Source organism: Triturus cristatus, chromosome 8 (genome assembly GCF_964204655.1).
Source record: "Triturus cristatus chromosome 8, aTriCri1.1, whole genome shotgun sequence".
Classification (NCBI taxonomy): domain Eukaryota; kingdom Metazoa; phylum Chordata; class Amphibia; order Caudata; family Salamandridae; genus Triturus; species Triturus cristatus.
In genome coordinates this window covers 970727595-970749341 of record NC_140591.1, presented here as the reverse complement: position 1 = coordinate 970749341, position 21747 = coordinate 970727595, and the positions used below count along the sequence as shown (strand labels likewise).

Here is a 21747-nt window from a genome sequence, read left to right as displayed (position 1 = left end):
TCCATCCTTTGAAGACTTACTATTTGCATGCCCTTTCATGTTCTCTGCTTCTAAGTTCTCACGGTTTTGACAGATAATGAACCAGACGCACTGGGAGATATAGTGATCTGCCCAGGATCACACAATGTGGTCGAATGGGGAAACTGGGACTATGTACCAGGTTTGCTAATTCCACAACCTCCTATTTACCCACTAACCAACAGTTTCCATTACCGAAGATGATGGCATTTCCTGGTGGGCTTTCTTTAAGGAAATGTACATCGTTTTTTTTGCATCAACTGAACATTATATGAAAATAAGTGCGTGTGTGACAAATATTTGAGCTGCATGTAAATCCCATATGTACCCCTGGAACCCGTGCTTTCAATGAGCAAGTGCCTGAGCTACTTTCATTTGAAAGGAAGAGTACCTGCACTTCTCCTCACTGCTGACATACATTTAATAAGAAAGTCCCCGCACTTCTCAAGAGCAAATAGGTACTCTGAATAGTGAGTACCTGTATCTCTATATTTCCATTTATAGCACTGCTTGGAACTGTTTTATCTGAAAAGCCAGTATATCAGCCAATGTACTGTAGGCTGTCCAGTGCTACACCACTTTATTAATAAACACATTTGACTAACCCACAACTATTGACCACCTGGCGTACAGATAAATGCTTGCAGAATGACCCCCAGGAAGGAAAGACCTGAGATTTGTATCCGAGTCCTGGGGTGGCCAGTGGTTACCAGGAAGTCCATGGTTGGATGTTGTTATTTGCCATAAGTGTCCCATGCCCCAAGAGACTAACATACTGCATTCTGATAAGCAAGTTACTCACTTTGTGCCCTTAACTCTACAGGAGTAGCTATACGGCAAGTTATTGTTTAATTTAGGAAATGGAAGTAGTTTTAGTAATCAGATTGCATGGCGCAATAATCCGGCCAATAGAACTAAAGGTGTCACACTCAATGTAACGCTTCATAAAGTAAGCCACTATGGGCCATATGTAGATGGCCTAACATTTACCACTTCATAAATACCGAAGTTTACCGATTCGGTATTTATGAAGTGGTAAATGCTATGTAGGTAATCCATCGGTAGTATTTACTGATTCGGAATGGGTCGGTATTTTAGAATCGGTATTTACCGATTCGGTAATGGTAACTGGCTTCCCATTGATTCCTATGGGCCAGGCCCATAGGAATCAATGGGAAGCCAGTTACCATTACCAAATCGGTAAATACCGATTCGGTAATGGGGGGAGCACAATTAAGAGTGGCAGGGTGTCACAGTGACACCCTGTTGCCCCCCTGATTCCTGCATGTGTGCACATGTGGCACACATACATGCCCTAAGTGCATGTATGTCTGCCACATTGCACACTTCTAAGTGCAAAAAAATGCTTTTTCACAGCCATTGGTCATTTACCACCAACTTTTAGTTGGTGGTAAAAAACGAATCCCCACAACACCCACACACTCCCCCTACATATCATTTCAGGATTCGGTAAATTACCGAATCCTGAAATGTGCCCCCTACATACCAAAAGCCTGAATACCGGTCGGTAACGGGATTTTTACCGAAAATCGGCCGTTACCGACCGGTATTGGGCTTCCTACATATGGCCCTATATGTCTTCCTTCTGTCCTACTTTCTCAGCAGCGCTAGGTGCCTTCAGTGAGACAACACAATGGGCTTGAATCTAGTTAGTTGAGAATCCTCCAAAAATGTCACAAAGCAAAACATGCTTTAAACATCTAACCACTGATAGCCTAAAGTGATCATCATGGATTCACACACACAATTGATGGCTTTAGAGTGGCTCAGACTGGGTCTAGAAGTCAGAGTACCGGTGTAGAGTTAAAAGGTGCGCTCAGCTTTTGTGGTCAGTGGGAGCGCTAGACATAGTTCAAAGGGAGACCAGTGATTGCTCCCCTTGGTTCCTGAGTTCACAGTCATAACATGGGTACCACTAATGCTGAGAATTGGCTAGCAAGCATAGTAGGCCACCTGGGTAGGATGGTGGAGAGAACAAAACTGAAACAACTAATATTTTGTGAGCGGCAGGTTGTGGTCAAAAGTTTCAAATAGTAAGGTCACCCATGTAACCAGGGGGACCCACTTCTCTTTAGCAAAAACAGGGCAATCAGCTTCCTCTCACTGGGCATTACTCCAAGACCTAGATGGTAAGGTAAAACTCCACAAAGTCAGGAATGATAGAGAAAGGTCAGGGTAATCCAGGGTCACCACCCTCGCAGTCCTAGAATGTCTCCTATATTTTCACAATCCTCTTTCTATGTAGGCATCTTAGGTGTCTTTGGCTTCTGTGGAGCACACATTCTCAAGACAATCTCTGCATATGCTCTGCCGGGAAACAACTTCAACAACGCGGGCAGAGCCATGCATGCAGTTCCTACGCAAGCACAACCACGCTTGCCTTAACCTCTTCAGTGCCCCGCCCTTTCCACGCCCTGTGCTGGGCGTTTCATTAGCGGGCGGGGTTCATGACGAGATGGTCTCGTCATGGGCACAGCGCAACCGCGGCCCAATGACGAGACCATCTCGTCATGGGCACTGAAGGGGTTAACCACGCATATGCCTTAACTAACCCTGGGCGTAGTTCGTGTAGTCGCGCTACGCTACGTGAAGTGCACTTTGCACTACGTCGCTCTACGCGTAGTTACGCGAACTGCATAGTGCGGTAGGAAAATGCTGTTCGCAATGATTGCACAGTGCCGGATACTTGTCCGCACTGTCCAATCATTGTAAAAGGCATCATGCACAGTGCAAGTGGTAGTTTTCTGCCACTCGAGTAGATATGTACTCGAGCGGCAGCTTTCTCAACGCGGACTGGTAGTTTCTCATCGCGAGCGGTCGCGAGCATCCGCGACCACTCACAATAAGAAACTTGACCTCCCCGCGTTGAGAATCTCGCCGGGAGGTTTATTTTCCACGCTCGCGATCGGCAACTTGATGTTGCTGATCGCGAACAAGGAAAAAGTCTCGCCGGGATGTTGATCTTGCTCGCTCGCGGTCACCAACTTGACGTTGAGGACCGCGAGCGAGCAAAAAATGCCCGCTACGCTACGAGTTTTTGCACTGTGCTACGTGCGATTCATGTAGCGCGTAGTTGCGCTCGCTACGCACATTCTGCGAGCGTAGTGTAGTTTTCTGCTCAGGGTTAGCCTTAACCACACATATGCATGGTTAAGGCATATGCACGTTCTAGATGCTGAGATGGGCGGGCCCAGGGACAGAAAGGATTGGGAGAGGATTATGTGTGGTTAGTGGGGCTGGGTTTTGGGGAGGTGGGGGTAGCTTTTTAAGATCTGGTGTAGTTTTTAGGGTTCAGGGTTAAGGGGTCGGGGTTGTTTTCAGGTCTGAGACAGGATTGTTTTTAAGGCTGGGGGGTTGCTTTGGGCTGGGGGGTCAGGGTTGCTTTTAGGGCTGGGGTGAGGATAGTTTTGAGGGCTGGTGGGGTCAGAGTAGTTTTTAGGGCTGAGGAGGATGCTTGGAGTAGTTTTTAGGGCCCAGGGGAGGGGGTTGTGTTAGTTTATAGGGCTCAGGGTGAGATTGGGGTACTTTTTAGGGCTCAGGAGGGTCTGGATAGTTGTTAGTGCCTGAGGGGGTTGGTGTAGGTTTTAGGGCTCAAGGGGGTTGAAGATGTTTTTTAGGGCTCAATGGGGGTTGGGGTACTTTTTAGGGCTTAGGGTGGGGTCAGGGTACTTTTAGGGCTTAGGGGGCCATCGGGGTAGTTGTTAGGGCTAAGGGCAGGAGACATAGGGTGGGATCTTTACCACACATCCCTATACCAATAATGCCTTTACCACGAAAATGTGTGGTAAAGGCATGTGTGATAAAGGCATGCATGGTAAAGGAATGCGTGGTTCAGACTCATTCATAGTTTGGGCTGCTTGTTAGAGGCACGCGTGGTTTAGCCATGTGTGCCTTTGTCATACAACCACTTGGTCTGCTGGGGCTTGCTTCTTGCCTCCTGATCAAGGTCCAACTACTCTATTTACCATGCAGTAAATCTTTCTCTTCTTTCATTGGTAGTCACAGCTGCAGTGTTCTCCTCCAGAACACCTTCCTTGTTTCCAGTTTAAAGCAAAACAGCAGCTTCCAGAGTTCCGCTCCTAGTCAGACATGCCACCTTATTGACAGAGCGTATGCGAACTTTGGGTTGCGTGATCAATGTTGTGTAATCAAGGAATTTTGAGTTATACTAAATATGCATTTGTTGTGCCTTTCCACTTAACAATACATGTTTTGTGTTGATTCTGTGCCCATGGGACACTGGTTACAGTTGAATATTATTTTACAGACGATCTAGTGTGACTTTTGCATGCCAAATATGCCTTTGCTTGCAATTTTCACTAGATATTCGCCAACAATATTTATGCATAATAATGTTTGCAAAAGTACACACAATTTGCCTGAGGTATAGATGAATAGAACCAGCTTGATCAAATGGGGCAGTATCTATCTAAAACTAGTAGGAAGCAAAAGCCAGTCAATTCAGGGAATCTTCTTTCTGGCTTTTACTAAGAAGAGAAAGGGCGTGCTTCATTTGGTGAAAAAAATATTCGATCCAAGTGAGGCAGTGTGGTCTACCGGAGTGGGGTTACTTAGATGTTCAATCAGTCTTCAACTAAGTCCAAAAAGGTGAACATAAATGACTGCAGGGTGTGGATTAGGTCACACAAAGATACCCTGAGTGGGAAGGGAGGTGGAGTAAGTCATCTCTAGAGACAGCTTCAAGAAACCCTGACGAGGAGGTCAAACTGGTTTAGTTCTATCATCTGTGTTCAGGCAAGGCTCGAGGCTGAATGTATATTGCAGTTAGACTCAAGATTAGGTGAAAACTGTTATGGATAATCTGAAGCACATCCCCTTAAGGGACACAGATGATTAAATGGCCTTACTCTGCTACATGAGCCATAGATACTGTTTCTATGCACATCACAGATAATGTAAAACAATTGCAGTAGCAGCAATATCATCTCGATGCACACTTTTAGGGGTGAGAAGGGCCCAATATATATTCGTGTGTTAGTTTACTCAGCATAGGTGGGTAGACTCATCTTCTAGGAATACATGTAAAAAGATGTCTGTTTATCACCAGATTATTAGGTGCTATCAACTGTTGGACCCTCCATTCTTTGGTTCCTTAGTGAAAAACATAGAATCAGCCAGAAAGTGAAGCGAAAGATGAAGGGATTGACAACCATGTGGACAGTGTAATGAATGAACGGATGGATGAATGGATGGGTTTAAGTCTGGAAGGATGGATGGATGGATCAAATATAGATTGCTTGGCAGAAGGACAAACGGTTGATGTGTGGATGGATGGACAGCGAGATTGACAGATTTGATAATGTAGATTGTTTTAATTTGTGTATATGTATGGTATATACAGTTCCATACAGTTTTGAAAGTTAAAATTGAGGAACTAGTATTTATTTTCACAACTGACATAATCTTGATACGATGATCACAAACAAATTATCTGTAAAATGGATGCTAGTTTTTGTTTAACTGTGTAGTAATTGGTCAATATTAGGAAAAGACTGCACTAGAACAACAAATAGAGCAGTTCAACTTTCTATCATTTTTGCTGCTTTTTTAAGCAGGACAAGAAATTGAATCAAGATGAATTTCCTTTTTGTGTTGTGCTTATACAGTGTGCAGCGAAACACAAGTATTCTGCTCCCAAATTAATGAAAGTTTTCTGCTTTTGATTGAACCTGAGATCCAAAACAGCCTCTCTCCACACATCAGGCTCATACCTTTACTCCTACACTTCAGAAAGGAGTTCAAAGTTTGGAATTGTTGATTTTTCTCATGCCCTCGGAGATGTGCAAAGTTTGAGGATATTACACAGTTTATCCACTAGGATATGTACATCACATAAACAAGATTTACTGTGGTAATTTTCCAGCTAACACGTTTTTGGGGAATAATTCTGCTACTAAATATAGACTTTGCTTTTCTCTATCCTTTTTTGCAGGATTTTTCATCTGCATTATTGTTTTAAAATTTCATGTAGCGGGGAAGAAGCATATTTGCCCAAGTATACACGGTCCATGCTCAAAACACATATATTTGAGGAGAACCTCATCCGCCATCGCAAAGAACTCTGTCTGCCACTCCTTCTCCTGACTACCCCCACCACAAAAAGATGTCTTTCTCCATTTCCGAACTGATGTACCTGATCTCAAATTTTTCCCTACAATTGATGATATGCACAAAGCCCCATCACTCCTTTTTTTCTACTAATAACTGGTTACCTCATGGAGCAGAGTTAGTTTTATACATTAATTATAACCAGAAAATCTGGAATTGTGCTATTCTGCTGCTTCAGCATTTTCTGCATAATGACAGCTGCATCATACTTGCTACACAATACCCCCTTTTACGCATAATTTAAAGATTCAACAAAATCTTGTTGCTAGTTCAAACAGATCAAACGTTTCCGAATAAGCAGATCATTTTGTGTTTGCAAAGTGTCAGATATTTAACAGGAATGAAGTGGTGACCTTTTAGTTGCTGATTGGTGCATTCTGGAGTTAAATTTGTACTAATGAGGTGACACGTTTGCCCTGACAGCAATAATGCGTGTTAAAACGACTAAACAGTGAAATATACGGCCACAGAATATGCAGTATTATGTCACCCAATTTGCCTTTTCTCACCGCATAATTTTGTCATCCCTGTGGCATAACCTGGGCCTATATTCCAGTGGCCTGCTTACGAAAGAAGCAATAAGGTAAAGGGATTGTGCTGTTCCAAACTTTGGATAATATGGAACTAAGGCGTATCCCTTCTTTGCCTTTGGTGGAAGATTAAAGAAACACACACTGAGGCTGTGCTAAGCATATACATGTGTTTTTTGGCATTTGTTTGATGTGAGGCATAGAAATCTGACTGTTAAATGGCACAAGTGTAAGACATACCACAGGGGGTGATGCAATGCAGAAGTAAGCTGTCAAGACTCAGGCAAATTCTGAGCTAAACTGACACTGCATTCTTAAACCCTTAGTGCTCTGTTGACTTTGCTGCTAAACTGTCTCTTATTACAACTTTTGTGATGACTTCACTTCTGAGCGGCTTCCATTTACAGCACATTCTCCACTGTTGTTATTCTTGCATTCAAGCAGGGCACATTGCAGGAAGAAAAGGGAGATTTCTGATTAAAACCATAATTTAGCATGAGAATGATTTTCAGCAATGTGCAACAATTAATTCGTGGGGAGGTAGCGCCAAGCCTCAGTGGAATGGTGCTGCGTGGATTGTTCAAGACATCAGAGGCCATATTACACAAAGTGCCCTGGGGTGGTAATCAGTGTTTTCCCCTGCTTCATGCACCATGTGGCACTGTGGTGTTATAGAACGTGCTGCAGATGTGTTTGGGCCCTTGGATAATAAGGATCACGCTGGTGCACATTTGGTGCTGGTGCGATTACAAGTGGGGTAGTTCTCACATTTGCATTGTGGTGTGTCCCATGCAGATTTGTTTTTGCTTTCAATCCACATTACAGATGCAGGAACAGAGGCAAAGAAGCTGTCAGGAGGAGCACTGACTGTACACCAACAAAGAAGTGGCCCACTGTGAAGGTGCCCCTGAGGCCCCCTGCATGAGTGGGAAAGGTGGTTCCAAAGAGCCCCTGGTTACTCACTGTACCCTCCCGTGCAGGGGGGCGATATTGGAGCTATGCTGCAAAACCTGCACCCGGTAACAAAAACGCCCCCCCCAGGGGTCTTAAATAGGGGTGGGCGGAATTTGCGTAGTCGCGCTACGCAAAGCTCAGCAAAACGGTAAAAAATCTCCGCGAACACGCAGAAATTCCTCAAACGCGTCATTGCTTGTTCCGCCCGTACGCGATGCTTTTTTCCTGTTCGCTAACGCTGTTTGCATGCTCGGGGAGAAATATCTTGCGAACACGTATTTTGAAAGCATGAACAAGCAAAAAATTCTGCGAAGGCATGGATTGCAGAATTTTTGCCAATTCCGTGTTCTCCACAGAATGAGAAATTACCCAAATTCTGCAAATTCCGCGAGCGGAACGGAATTTACCGCCCAGGCCTAGTTTCAAGTCAGCCCCCACCCTGGCGGCCCACAGGGGAAATGCCCGGTGCCCGCTACAGCCAGTCCGGCCCTGCTCTCGTTCACTCAAGCAATGTTACCAGTGTGGCCATACCTTTGCTGTGATACGGTGCTCTGTAACGCTCTGCACACAGACTTACGTGTCTGCAACGGCACAGAGTCGAACAGTGCAACCTATCTATGATGTGGCCCCACAATCTAGTTTCTTCTCTGAAGGGAGTTTCGGGGTGCAGCTGAAGTGGTTTATTGGCATGGGAGGTGAAATCAAGCTCTGACTTTAGAAAAACATAATGTTTGTTATTGATAGTTTACATGGTACTGATAAAAAACACAATTTAGCACCTCTCTGCTGAATGCTGTTGAAACATCAGTTATCAATCTGCACCCTGCAGGGTAGCTTTGGCCTATGCATGAAGACTGCAGAAAGTGTGTGGTACATTGTAATCTGGCAAGAAAAAAATCTTTAAGGCAGAAAGTCTGACTTCACTTTTCCCTTTGCTCCTCCAGGCTAACTACTGGCTTGTACGTTAGTGCAATTGGCTCATATGCCTTCTTCAGAAATGTCAGTGCAGGCAGGAGATCATACGTTTTTGAACAGTCTCAGCTTGAGCTTTTATTCACATCAGATCCATAGGATGAGTTAGTTTAGTTGGGCCATAGTGCCACTTTTACTGTTTACAGTTGTCCAGGGCTCCAAACACTCTTGTAAGTTAGGGGCTGACATTGGCAACTCAGCAGATTTTCCAGGAAGGACCACTGTGTGGGATGCTCAGTACCTGTAAGGCCAGTGGACTCACAGGGCCAGAGGTGCACATGCCAACAGTGGAGTCCGGTGTCCCTTCTGAAATACATCGCCTCACTTGGCACTTTCAGGTCTGGTGGTGGAAGGCATTCAATTACTGCTAATGACAATATTACTGGTACCGCCATTATGTGAGCTGCTGCCCCTCACAGCGCTGGTTCCAGTCCTGACTCGGATACGGTTACTTCTTTGGAAGCAATGTCGATTCCACCAGGGGCCATAGAACCTATGAAGTTAGTATGTCGGTGATGTGAGGAATCTATATGAGTATTATTGTTATTCCTGTTTTATGTGAATAACAATGGGTGTTGGGCTCTAGTGCAATGTGGATTCATGCAGGTGCAGAGGAGGCGGCCCGAGTGGGCGGGCACAGGCCGATTTCCACAAGGTCATGCTATGCAGCATTGAAATGATGCAGGACTGTGGTCTGAAGACCATATATCAGATGCATACTGTATGATGTTATACGAATAGCTTACTAGTCAAGTCATATGAGGTATTGATAATATTGGAAATTAAATGGTAACACAGATCATCCCCCTGTAATATCAGAGATGTCTTCCACACTGGATTGCTTTCAGAGTTGGTGGGCGGTAAACACCATTGGAGGCAATGTTTCTGTTAGTTATTCTTCCTTTTTGCTGCCAGCATCTAAATACAGGGGAAATAACTGGTAGTAAGGATAATGCCATCTTTGCCTTTTGCCATATTTACTAGCCACGTTCATTATCGAGACCATACATGGCAGACGACTATGCCATGGCTCTAAAAGAATGGCTGAATTTAGAAGAAATGAAAGATTAAAGAAAAGCTCTACCAAACAATATTGGGCCTCGTTGAGTGTGGACAAAAATGTAGCACAATTAATAACTGCACTTGGCTTCACCTCACAAATTATTTGCTCTGCTTTTTTTGTCTTGAAAAATTAAGTACAACGGGTGGCATTAGAAGTTCTGTCTGTTTTTACTCATTTTTTCAAGCCAGTTCCACCAGCCTCTTAACAACAGCCATTCGCTGGTGGTTTATGCTACCTGTCTGTTCCAATAATTGAAGTGATTTTACCACGAAATGTGAAATTAGCACAAATGGTAATACGCATAGAAATTGAAATTATGTGCACAAATACAATTGTTTTTCCCACTTCGTGCTCTGTATACCACGCGCACAGAGAAGTGTTTTTTGACCTAACGCACTCTGCAGCTTGCGGAACTCCAGTAGCGCGGCATAGTTTTTTGGTCACTTTGCGGAGTTCCGTGTAGCAGAACTACGCGAACTACGCCCAGGCCTAGTTTTGATTATATTTAATGCATAAGCTTTAATATAACACATCTAGCAGAGAGTTAAACTAAAGAGAGACATTAATATAGATGTGCCTGTTAAGATGTGCAAAACATTCTTCATATTAATTTTGGATAACACCCCAGACGCATCCGTTACACCCTGACCGACAAGCAGTCAAAAAGATGGTTACGCTTTGGTCATTCATGGTTTACCGTGTCTAAACCATGGCTAACCCTTGGCATGATATCAAGGGGTGGGACTGGTAGGGACCAAAAATAAGCTCTGAGATAGTGCCACAACCATTAGAATGAAGATTGTTCGGAGAAGTTATTTCCCCTTCAAACGCAGGCTGCACGTGGCCGGCTGCACTTATGAATGAACTCTGGAGAGCCAGATGTGACTTCAGGGAAGTCAGTGCGGCTCATTCAGATAAACCCGTGAACATCAGAGCTCAGGGCACGAATCTGAAATGGAGCCAGACTGCTTCTAATAAAGTTAAAAGGAAAGAGCATGCGAATGCTGCTTGTCTCGGCTTCTCGGTTAAGTACCTCTTCTGATCGTTGACAGTCACCCCTTTAACTGAAGTAGACGACGCAGGCTCACATTCCAATGTGCTGCGGATTATTCCAGCTAGCCTAATTCACAGAGGCCTTGCCTGCACTATAAAAGTAAGTTTGCAAGCACACGTCCTACTGATTTCATTACACAAGCATTGTCAAACACATCTAGATGACTGAGAGAATAGTGACTATTTCAATAACGTCATCACTTGAGTCATACCTTGCATCAGTTCTGTGGTCCACACATTTAAAAAACTGATTGGCCAAATGGTCCACACATTTAAAAAACTGATTGGCCAAATGGTCCACACATTTAAAAAACTGATTGGCCAAGGTAGGAACGCTCTTTTCCCTGGACTTCTATGAAGATTTTGTGCCCCGAGTATATGTTCAGCTTTTAAAGTTGTGGTTACTAGGTCTACTCTTTGCTCTTTGGCCAGGAGAGATTGCATGCTTTTTGCATCTGTGCAAAACTACCCCGATAGAGATCAGCCCACCATGAGCCCACTTCAGTGCATGCAGCAGCACCATTAGTTGTGTAAAACAGCAAAGATGACGTCAATGTCCCCCCAGCAGGGCTGCACCGGAGGAGAGGCTTTCTTTCATAGGGCTTCATTACAGATCTCCCTCAATTCACGATTCAGACACAAACTCCACTTTATACTTGAATCAAGATCACATCTTTATCACAAATTGTGCACCTCGGGAGTATGCCCACACAGTTGTATTAGCTCTTTAACCCCCATTTCAAGGTCCAAACCTCAGAATGAAGCTGTGCAGCAATTTTCCAATTGTGCATCCGGCAAATGCCACACCCGGCAGCATTTTTATTGATTCTGTAATCAATTTGCACATTAGGTTATAAAAAACTGGTAAAGAGTCCTCCAATGTTTTGTAGATTTTACTCCTAAAACATTTTCTATACAATACTAGAAATAGAATTTTTATTGTTTCTTGACTTTCTCTGTTCCAGTGTGTCCCCTGATTTGCATCCATATTTTTATTTTTAACAAATGTGATTCATTTATTGCACAAAAACTCTTTTATGATGGTTAAACCACATGCGTTCAAGATCTTTGCCATTCAGGTGTCTATGTCCCACTGGAATTCTCTGTCTTCTTTTATCGTCTGCTGGAAGCACTAGTTCCATAAGAAAAGACAGGAAACACTAATGCTTTGGCAGTTGAACCAATAGCATTGGAAAATTGCACAAGTTTTCACCATCTTGACATGTCAATTTCTCTGTAAAAATGACTTGAAAATCTTAAATGCTAGTACCAATCTCGAGGAAATTATTGGGAAGTTCTACTTAGTGTGTGTTTTAAATTAAAAAAATTGATTATCGCTGTGGCAGACATGCAAATTAAGCATGTTTGCTATGGAACCAGAAAAAGAAAATGTAAATGTAAATGGATTGGGAGAGTTATAAACATTAAAAAACCATTATCTTCAGGTGTACCCTGTACGAAGATAAACTGTCACATGTATGTGATTTTCTGCGGGCCATGATTTAACTAATCATGACAGTTAATTATGGCTTTATCTCTTGCTGTTTATTGTATCTGGTTGTTTGTGTCTGTTATTGAGTGTTACTAGCATGTTTTGGTTTTGATTTTTCAATAACAAATCTTTCAAATGAACCCATGTAATGGCATGCTATTGGGGTCAAAGGTTGTGTGATGTCCTAAGAAGTCAAAAGGCTCACTATGGCGTTTTAATTTTTCTGAAATGACATCACTGTTCTTCTTGCACCTCCTAAATTGGTTTTCCATGGTTTGTTTTCATGTGTGCACATTTAAAGGCTCGTGTTAAGGAAGGCCTCTGGGCGAACGGGTGGTCTTCTTGCTGAAACAGCTGCCAGCACTAAGCCATGAGAAAACATTGATATTGGGTAGTCTAACTAGTTCCCAGAAATAGTGGGACTACACTGAGAGCTTATAGGGCCAAGGACATACATTCATGAAGGGCAAGTCGCATGGAGACTAAGGCCGTAAAGATGTTGACCTGATCTGTAATAATTTCATCCAGATCCATGCTAAATCTCCTCAATTAATGGTCTGCAGAATAAAAGCAGTAAAATACTCCAGGGTCTAGAAAGAAAGACCACACTACTCAAAGATGAACATGTCACCTAAATAATAAAAAGCAGTCCGCTGCACTAAATGAATAGAAGAAGGGTGCAAAAGAGAAGAAAGAGTGAAGAAATACTGAAACCATAAAAAAGTAAAATGGGAATTAAAAAGTTAAAGCATTGTAAACTGAGACTCCTATTAATACACACACCAAGGGCACCCTGGATAACCCAGACATGATAACGGACAACAATAATTGAGGCATTAAAGTTAGCAGGAAAAACGGAATATACACTTAGTTTTGCATCCTTTGGAGAAAATGATTCTGCATAGACAAATTAAAGAGGCCATCTTGAGGGTTTGCAGGGTCTTTGAACATTTGGAAAGAAACAGTAGCAAACTTCATGATTTTTAGAGCTGTTGTAAAGGTTAAAAAAAAGGATGAAGAATTTAAATTAACTGAACAGTAGGCAAATTGTGAAAAATCAGCAGGAAGGCTTCAAGTTGATGGATATTCCAAGAAGTCCACTAACCAATGGAGATATATCAGTAGGAATAGACACATCTCCATCATTTAAGTAGAGCAATCGAACATCTCTAAAGGGTCTTGATATAAATACCAGCACCATTTGCAAATATACAAGACTCATATTTCAATTGTGAACAGAAATGTACCACGTTGCATGACTAACAATATTATTGTTGAAGTTCACAGTACTGAAAGGTGTGTACAGCAGTACACTTCAAGTATTAATATAGGGGAATAACACTGTGGTGTTGTGGGTTAGCAAGGATAAGTTAAATATGGCATACATTTAACAACTAGCGTGTCTGACAGAAAGAGTCTTTGGATCCACATAATAATAACTGGAAAAATATCAGGATATGTTAATCATGGGCGACTTTAATTACCAAGCTGCTTGCTGGTATACACACAAAGATAATTGCAGAACATCTAAAATGCAATGCTTCCCTTGGCTTGTAGGCAACCCTTTCAGCATCAAAAGAGACTGAATTCTAAGATAGAAAAGATGGGCCAGTTAAGTGGCCAATGGAGAGAAAAACAGTTCATGCAGGCAAACAGGGAGACAGTGTTTTAATTGTATTAGTTATGGGACCAAAACCAGCTGGAGCTATCAAAGTGACCGAAGAAGAGCAAACTTGTTTGAGAAATTGGATTGAGAAAAATGAAATGATAATACCACCGCCTCACAACTGGCTCACCAACAGGAGAATGTGATCTTGGGGAGTGGAGTTAAGTGGAAGAAAAGAATGATGTTTGATGCTGCACCACACACTTTACCTCTTGCACCATCCTATAAAATTCCTTAATCAACAGCATTTCCATTGGCTATTAGTATGCCTTGCTGCAGATGAAACTATGATCGTAAAGAGATGATCTACCATAAAGAATGGGAAAACGAGTTAGACTTTTGGAAATCATGAAGAGTGGCTACTGATGCAAATAAGACACAATGCCATATTAAAATGTATTCTTACCCAGTCAGACAAGCTGCAGGCAACATTACTGGAAGTCAAAACACACGAAGAACAGATGGGTGAGAGGAAAACCCTCTTCGACCTCCCGCTTGTTAACTCAATATCACAAAAAGAAGAGGGTTAAAACAAAATTACGTGAAGAGCCAATTGTGTCTAAAAGGAAGGGAGGGGAAAATCCATCAATTTAATAAAACTGCCCTCACACACAGCAAGCTGTGTCATGCTTCATCATAGGGCTGCTACTTCACCTCCGCGCCAGCCAAACGCAATAAGGGAGGGAAAGGCAATACAACACACAATGTAAATGGACCCAAAAGTGAGATAAAGGTGCAGAACCAGTGATCAACAGTGATATAAAACCGATCCCGGGAAATCCTTCTTTCAATTTTCATAATAGGTGCCCAGAACGGATTAAAAATTAGAGAACATGGGTGGTAGGTTGGAGAGCTTATATTGAGGTTCCAACCCCCCCATTTTTCTGCAAGATTGTCGACATGTTTCAGCCGGCTCTAAATAATCACCCGGCTTTCCTCAGGACTTCTCACCACATAGATTCCTAGGTCTAAAAACTTTCTTCTTCTCAATTTGGAAATGAAACAAACACCTCAAGTGATGTCTCTCACCTTTGGAGAGGAACCGAGTTTATTAAATTAGTAAACTCGAAATGGCGTGGGAGTGAGGACAGCCGTCCACACGCACTCTTGCTATCTAGGTCAGCTGTCCGCCACAAAGTCTGTTTCTCCTTCGCCGCTGAGGGTACTCAGTGCCATCTCACACCTCCACATGGCCAGTTCTGAAAGGTTTTGAAGCCAGTCAGAAAAATGTTGTATTACCCTTTCATAACTAATTAGGTCGATCTCACCTCAGGCATTATGCCTACTTATTTTGACCACGATTCCACAATAATTTTGGCAATTTGAGAAAAAATCAGGATGGGGCCTGCAAGGGCTGTGCCTGAACACTGAAGAAGGTAAATGTAATGAGCTGAAAATGTATAATGTAGAAGAGCTGAAAAAGAGAGGTAACAGAAGACAACCATTTCAATATTTTACAGTAATACAGTATACTGGCTATAGGGCCATTTAGTTGGCTGATATAATAACTGCCCATGTAGTAACTTCAGTATCCCTTGTCGCTTATTGATAGTAGTATACTAGTAAGCGCTATTGGAGCTGGCCGTACATCCTGGGGACACTATGATGATGCTGAGGCTGCTACCATTCCAGTACTCTCCTTAAAGGATACTTGTCATGTCTTGGAGTCAAAAACAAGTTTTACATTCTATGGCTTTACTCTGTATTGCTTATTATACAAAACACAAAATATGATGCAAATTCTGACTAAATCTTGATGCGGTCATTAAGTATACCTGTCACGTTTCAATTCAAGTTGGCTGGGCAATTAGTTTTATCCAGGCAAAACAGTGTTTTTCTGGTGATGTAGGTAACATCATGATCAAATTTACTTTCAGTCTGTCTGCAAGATTAAAAGGTGGTCCCTTGTCAGTCACTTATTTCCTGGATAGTTGCTTCCTATGACAACACACATTATCCATTTGTTTTTTCCCAACATGGCCTTCTCATAAGGTTCTATCCCAAAATTGATAAAGCGATTAAGTGCTATGGAAAAATATACCTTATGAGATCTATCACTTCCTTACACGAGGCACACTTCTTGGAACACCACTGCAATACCTTGCCCCCTAACACAGCAGTACACAACTCACACCTGCTTTGTCTGTGGCTGGAAGTGCAATAACTCTTAAGAAGGTGACCCTAACTTCTATTATTACGAAGAAAGGTTTGACATTGTGGGAGTTCACCATCTTTAGGTTGCCCATCCCTGTATCATTTCCACTACAGATTATCAGCTGTAATGAGAGAGCCTATGTGGTATTTGTACAGCACACAAGTTAATGGATCACTGGAAGAGGGTAAAATACTGTCAACGAGTGACTTGAGGGGTATCTCGGCTCAGGGTTCTGGGAGCCGAAGTGGGCAATTAATTCGTCGTGATGTAAGTTACATTTATGAGACAAAAACTCTGTGAATAGTGCCTTGGGATCTCTTTAATATTGTTCTGTTACCAGACCCTGCAAAAGACTTATTTAAATTTGACACAAAGAACATAGGGGCAGATTTATGAGCCCCTTGCGCCACTTTTGCGTCACTTTTAACATGAGAAAAGTGACGCAAAAGTGGCGCAAGGGGCTCATAAATCTGCCCCATATTTTCCAAGGAAGTGCGTAAGTGTAATGATGTTTTTTTCTGGGTCTGGCTTGAAGTCCCTTTGGTGGAGCAGAAATAATGTTGCTTCACAAACACACCTGGATCTGAGATGAAGGTAAGAATGTTCTCCATGCTAGCGAGAACCCGTCACATGAACTTTTATTCCCTCCAAAAGCCAGCACCACGTTCTTTTCCTCGGGACGTGTTTGCTGTGATTGTGCCTGCATGGGCTAAGTGCGGCGCCACCCGTATTTTCCTTGTTAGGAAACAGACCCAGCCATCTGGTCGCCGAAATCTTGGAGCTGTAAGCTTTTATTTTGTTGTTGCTGTAAAAGGCCATGCAATTAGAAACCAGATTTGAGTGTATCACAGGACCCTCTTTGTGGGGAGTTACTTCATCTAGTTTCAAGGGTGCTCTTTGGCTCATTAAACTTTGTTGATGTTTCTTTCACAAGCTATTACATCGCTCGCATTTCAAGCTACCCTGCTGCGGTGAGGCATTTTGATGTCTTTATTTTCAAAGTCTTAAATGCAGTTTATAAAACAGGCCCCAATTAGGATTGGATTACTTTCCTTTTAGCGTGTCTGGGGCAACTGCAGAAGGCCGCGTTCTTGGTAATATATGAGCGATGGAAAGTTTACGTCTCTTCTTGAGTATGCTACATTTCTGTGTTAGATTATTGATATTAGATTTATGGAATTATTAATATTACCGACCTCCACCATCACCACATTTCTGCTTGTCTCTTTACTCGAGGATTCGATTCTGATGAAAGTGACTCTAAGGGTGTATGCAGCTTGGGATATTCAGTCAAAATCTCCAATCCAAAATGTCAACATGTACAAATCTCTCTCAGCTACAATAAAGTCAACGTGCCTGTTGCACCTGGCCCTTTTTGCAGGGTTAGCCCCAAACCTTTTGCCTTCCTTCTATTTTTCTGACTTGTTTTTGTTGGCTTTAGGACTCTGAGCACTTTACCACTGCTGATCAGTGCTAAAGTGCATATGCTCTGTGTCTAAATTGTAATGGTGACTGGATTAGCCGGGACTGGCATATTTGATTTACTTGGTACATCCCTAGTAAAGTGCACTGTGTGTGCCCTGGGCATGTAATTCAAATGCTACTAGTGCGTATGGATCGGAGGTAATGCTAGCTGACGAGGCTCTTTTGTTTGAGAAATTGATAATAAGAGCCTATAAAAAAATCTTTAGGGTCCCTAGGTCGGCCTCTCCTGCACAGATCCGGCTAGAATTCCTGCTCACAAAACAGACACTTGCTAGGCCGGCGGCGTTCATGAAGCTTTGTCATAACCTCCGAGCAGCAGCTATAAACACCCTGGCTAATTTAGTCTGGACCAAAATCAATTTACAGCAGGGCAATGGCGCTCACAAGAAATATTAGGAAAACAGCATTAGGACGCTTGAACTGGTTGACCTTTGGACCGCTAATACCTCTGGGCAAACCTTTAAGAAACTAGTAAATAAATCAACTAATTTGCAAAGCTGGGTGGCAGACAAAGAAACCCTGTCTAGATGTTGCCATGGGTGGCTGGTGTTGAAATCATATTCCATTCCAAGAGAATCATCCCTGTTGGCTGCACCTTTCAACCGGAAGATCAAACAGTCATTTCTGGCCTTAAGATTCGGAGAAATACCCACACTAGACCTAATGCCAAAATGGAGGATGACTGGTCTAAGTGAAGATCTGTCCTGCCGTCTATGCCACCAGGGGAATGAAACATTGCTCCACATTGAATGCATCTGTCCTGTATTGATGGTTCAACGAAGCTCTCTACTAAGACGGTAGTTCCTTGAACAGGGAATTAGGTCGTGTAGACCTGCACTGGTGGAGTCCATGGACCCGTGCAACACAATGCTGAACATTAGACTAACCCAGTAAACGAATATTTTCAAAAGAATGACCAACTAACAGGTTATGTGATGAGTAATCTGGAGGGGGTTCCCGAGTTTAATTTTAAAAAGTGATAAATCAGAAGCCTCACAGGCAATTTCGACATGAGCAGATAATTATCAAGGACGGGCTGCTAGGGACTCCCATAATGAGCTGCTCCCTATCTCTTTATGCTTGGATAACTATTTTGTCCATTCTGGTACTTTAATGATGCAACGTTTTGCACACTTGCCCTTTTACAGTGGTACTTATAGCCGATCCGCCACCGTATACATACCTGCCTCAGTCCTGCACATATGTACCATAATTACCTATATTAATTTACTTAAGGGATCTTTAGCTGCCTTTATGGCAATTTTGCACTTTATACACTACGGATAAGACCACCCCCGGATTTGCCACTTGTATCCACTGTATCTGTGTACTTGGCACCTCTACTAAAAGAACTAGGAATGAGAGTTGAAAGTGAAGGTATTGCAGCGCGATGCTTAGTGGCCGTAATTGCTGTAGGATAAATCTCTTTTTTAATCCTTTCTGTATGTATTTGTAAGCCCTATGTACTGTATGATCTTGTTTATGGTTTTAATTGACTAATTAACTATAATCTAATTAAAAAAGTGCTACTAGTGGGCCTGCAGCACTGATTGTGCCGCCCACATGAGTAGCCCTACAACCACGTCTCAGGCCTGCCACTGCAGTGTCTGTGTGTGCAGTTTTAAACTGCCATGTCAACCTGGCAAGTTCACCAACTTGCCAGACCCAAACCTTCCCTTTTATTACATGTAAGGCACCCCTAAGGTAGGACCAAGGTAGCCCTATGGGCAGGGTGCAGTGTATGTTGAAGGTAGGACATGTGCTGGTGTGTTTTACATGTCTTAATAGTGAAATACCACCAATTTCATTTTTCACTATTGAAAGGCTGAATCTCCCATAGGCTATTATTGGAGCTGCTCTGTAACATTTTATAAGTGTAACTTTCAATTGGGAACAGTTTGAGCTTTCTGAACTCAGAATTTAATAACATATTTTAGTGACAATGGTTTTTAAATTATGTTTTTTAAATTGTGGATTTGAAAATGCCACTTTTAGAAGGTGAAAAACACACAATTGATGGACGGAATGCAGAACAAATCAAAACATTCACCCCCAGTCAAGAGATCAGGGTTAAATCCATCATTCTTTTGCTCACCGTGCCACCACAGTTTAGACCTGGCCAAATTGAAATCAGTCTTTTTGCACTTTTAGAAGGTGGGCATTTTGTTGCTTTACCATTCTGTGTGCCTCTGCCTGCTTGTGGAGTCTCGGTCTGGGTTTAGATTGACAGGGGCTTGTTTGTGCATTCACCCCAGATACTCATACCAAGGGAGTTGAGGTGTGCCTTGCAGATGCCGATGGGTCTTCCCTGAGCTAGAGTAGTGGGAGGAGTTTTCACTGACACCTGAATAGGCTGTGGCTGCTCTGCACAATGCCGTCGCCACCTCCTGTAGTGAAGCTAGACCAGGGAGGACAGAACTAGTTTTACCAAGCAAGAGAGACTTGCTGTACAAAGATTTCAAAGACAACAAGGGGTATAAGTATTGAACCTTAAATCAATCCCAGAACATTGGATTACTTCTAGATCAAGAGGAACCTCTGCCAAGAAGAAGGGCTGAAGAGCTATGAAGAGGAGTACTGCCCCTTTGCTGTCTGTTGCTTTGTTGGCTAGGCCTGCAGTTGCCTGCATTTACCTGAAAGAGGACAAAGACAGAACTTTTCTGTGAATCCTGCTTGAGACGATCTGCAAGGGCTTGATATAGAGCTTGCCTCCTGTTTTGAAGTCTCAGGGACACAAAGGCTTCACCTGCAGCAACCCTGAACTCCACTGCTGGGAGTTCTGACCTGCCTTGTGGTACCAAACTCTATTTCTGGGCCCATGGAGGTTGTTTTGCTGCTCCTGTTCTGAAAGTCCATGCATCGCCCTTCCAGTGTACTTCTTCCCACCGCAAACTGACATGCAATTGAAACACACATGCATCACCACAGTGCGGCTGGAAATTCCCACGCAGCGCCTGTTCGCGACCTGAGTAATTGTCGCTGCCGGAGTCCCAAGAGCCAAGTCTCCAAAGTCTGAAACTCCCACTCTGACTCCGACACAGGACATACTGTGCACCTGGAAAAATTGATGTATCACTGGTCTGCAGCTGCAGAAATGAACGCAGCACCTGGATCGCCGCTGCATCAACCGGAGCACTTGGATTTTCTCACGCATCGCACCAGTGAGACAAATCTACATCAATACTGGGCTTTCAGTAAGGAACCAAGGCCTCGCAGTAAGAAACCGATGCATCACCTCCCCTCCAGTAAAGAACCGACACATCACCTCCCCTGCGTGGCAGTAGGGAACCAAAGCATCACCTTCCCTGGAGCATGGAACTGACTTATCACCTTCCCTGCGTGTAAAGAAACCAATACATCAATGGGTTTCTGACTCTTCACCTCCCCTGCACCTGTTTTTGTCTCGTTATTTTGATGCATCCCAGGTTCTTTGTGCTAAAAGTGACGCATCCATAGCTTTCTATGGACTGAACTATTTTAAACCTTTTTAAAGTGACATCTTGATCTTTTTTATGTTGGATTTTTGTTGTTTTCGTCTTGTTTGGTTTAGATTAAGATTGTTTTTTTTCTAAACTGTTGTGATGTCTATTTGCAGTGTCTTCACTGTATTACTGTGTGTTTATGTGCAAATACTTTACACATAGTGTTAGACCTGGCTTGTCCAGTGGGTTTATACCCAGACTTTTTTGCTCTTTGGCCTTCTGTTTCTGACCTGTTTTTGTTGGTTTAAGACTCTGGGCACTTTACTGCTGCTGATCAGAACTAAAGTGCATATGCTCTCCCTGTATAATGTGTTTATGGATTGGTGATACCATGATTGGGATATTTGATTTACTTGTAAGTCCCTAGTACAGTGCACTGTGTGTTCCCAGGGCTTGTAAATCAATTGCTGCTAGTGAGCCTGCAGCACTGATTGTGCCACCCTCATGAGCAGCCTGTAAATGTAACTCAGACCTGCCACAGCAGTGTCTGTGTGCAGTTTGGTATTGCCATGTCAACCTGGCAAGTGCACCCACTTGCCAGGCCCTAACCTTCCCTTTTCTTACATGTGAGTCACCCCTACGGTAGGCCCAAGGTACCCCTGTGGGCAGGGTGCAGTGTAGGTGAAAGGTAGGGCATGCCCTGATGTGTGTGGCATGTCCTGATAGTGAAATACATCCCATTTTGTTTTTCACTATTGTAAGGCTATCTGTCCTATAGGATAGAATG

General features: G+C 43.0%; 1 protein-coding gene across 1 annotated transcript in view; it reads left to right on the top strand.

Moving 5' to 3' along the window:
* EGFL6 (EGF like domain multiple 6) overlaps positions 1–21747 on the top strand; it is a 439195-nt gene that overhangs the window by 755 nt on the left and 416693 nt on the right. The window lies entirely within an intron of this gene.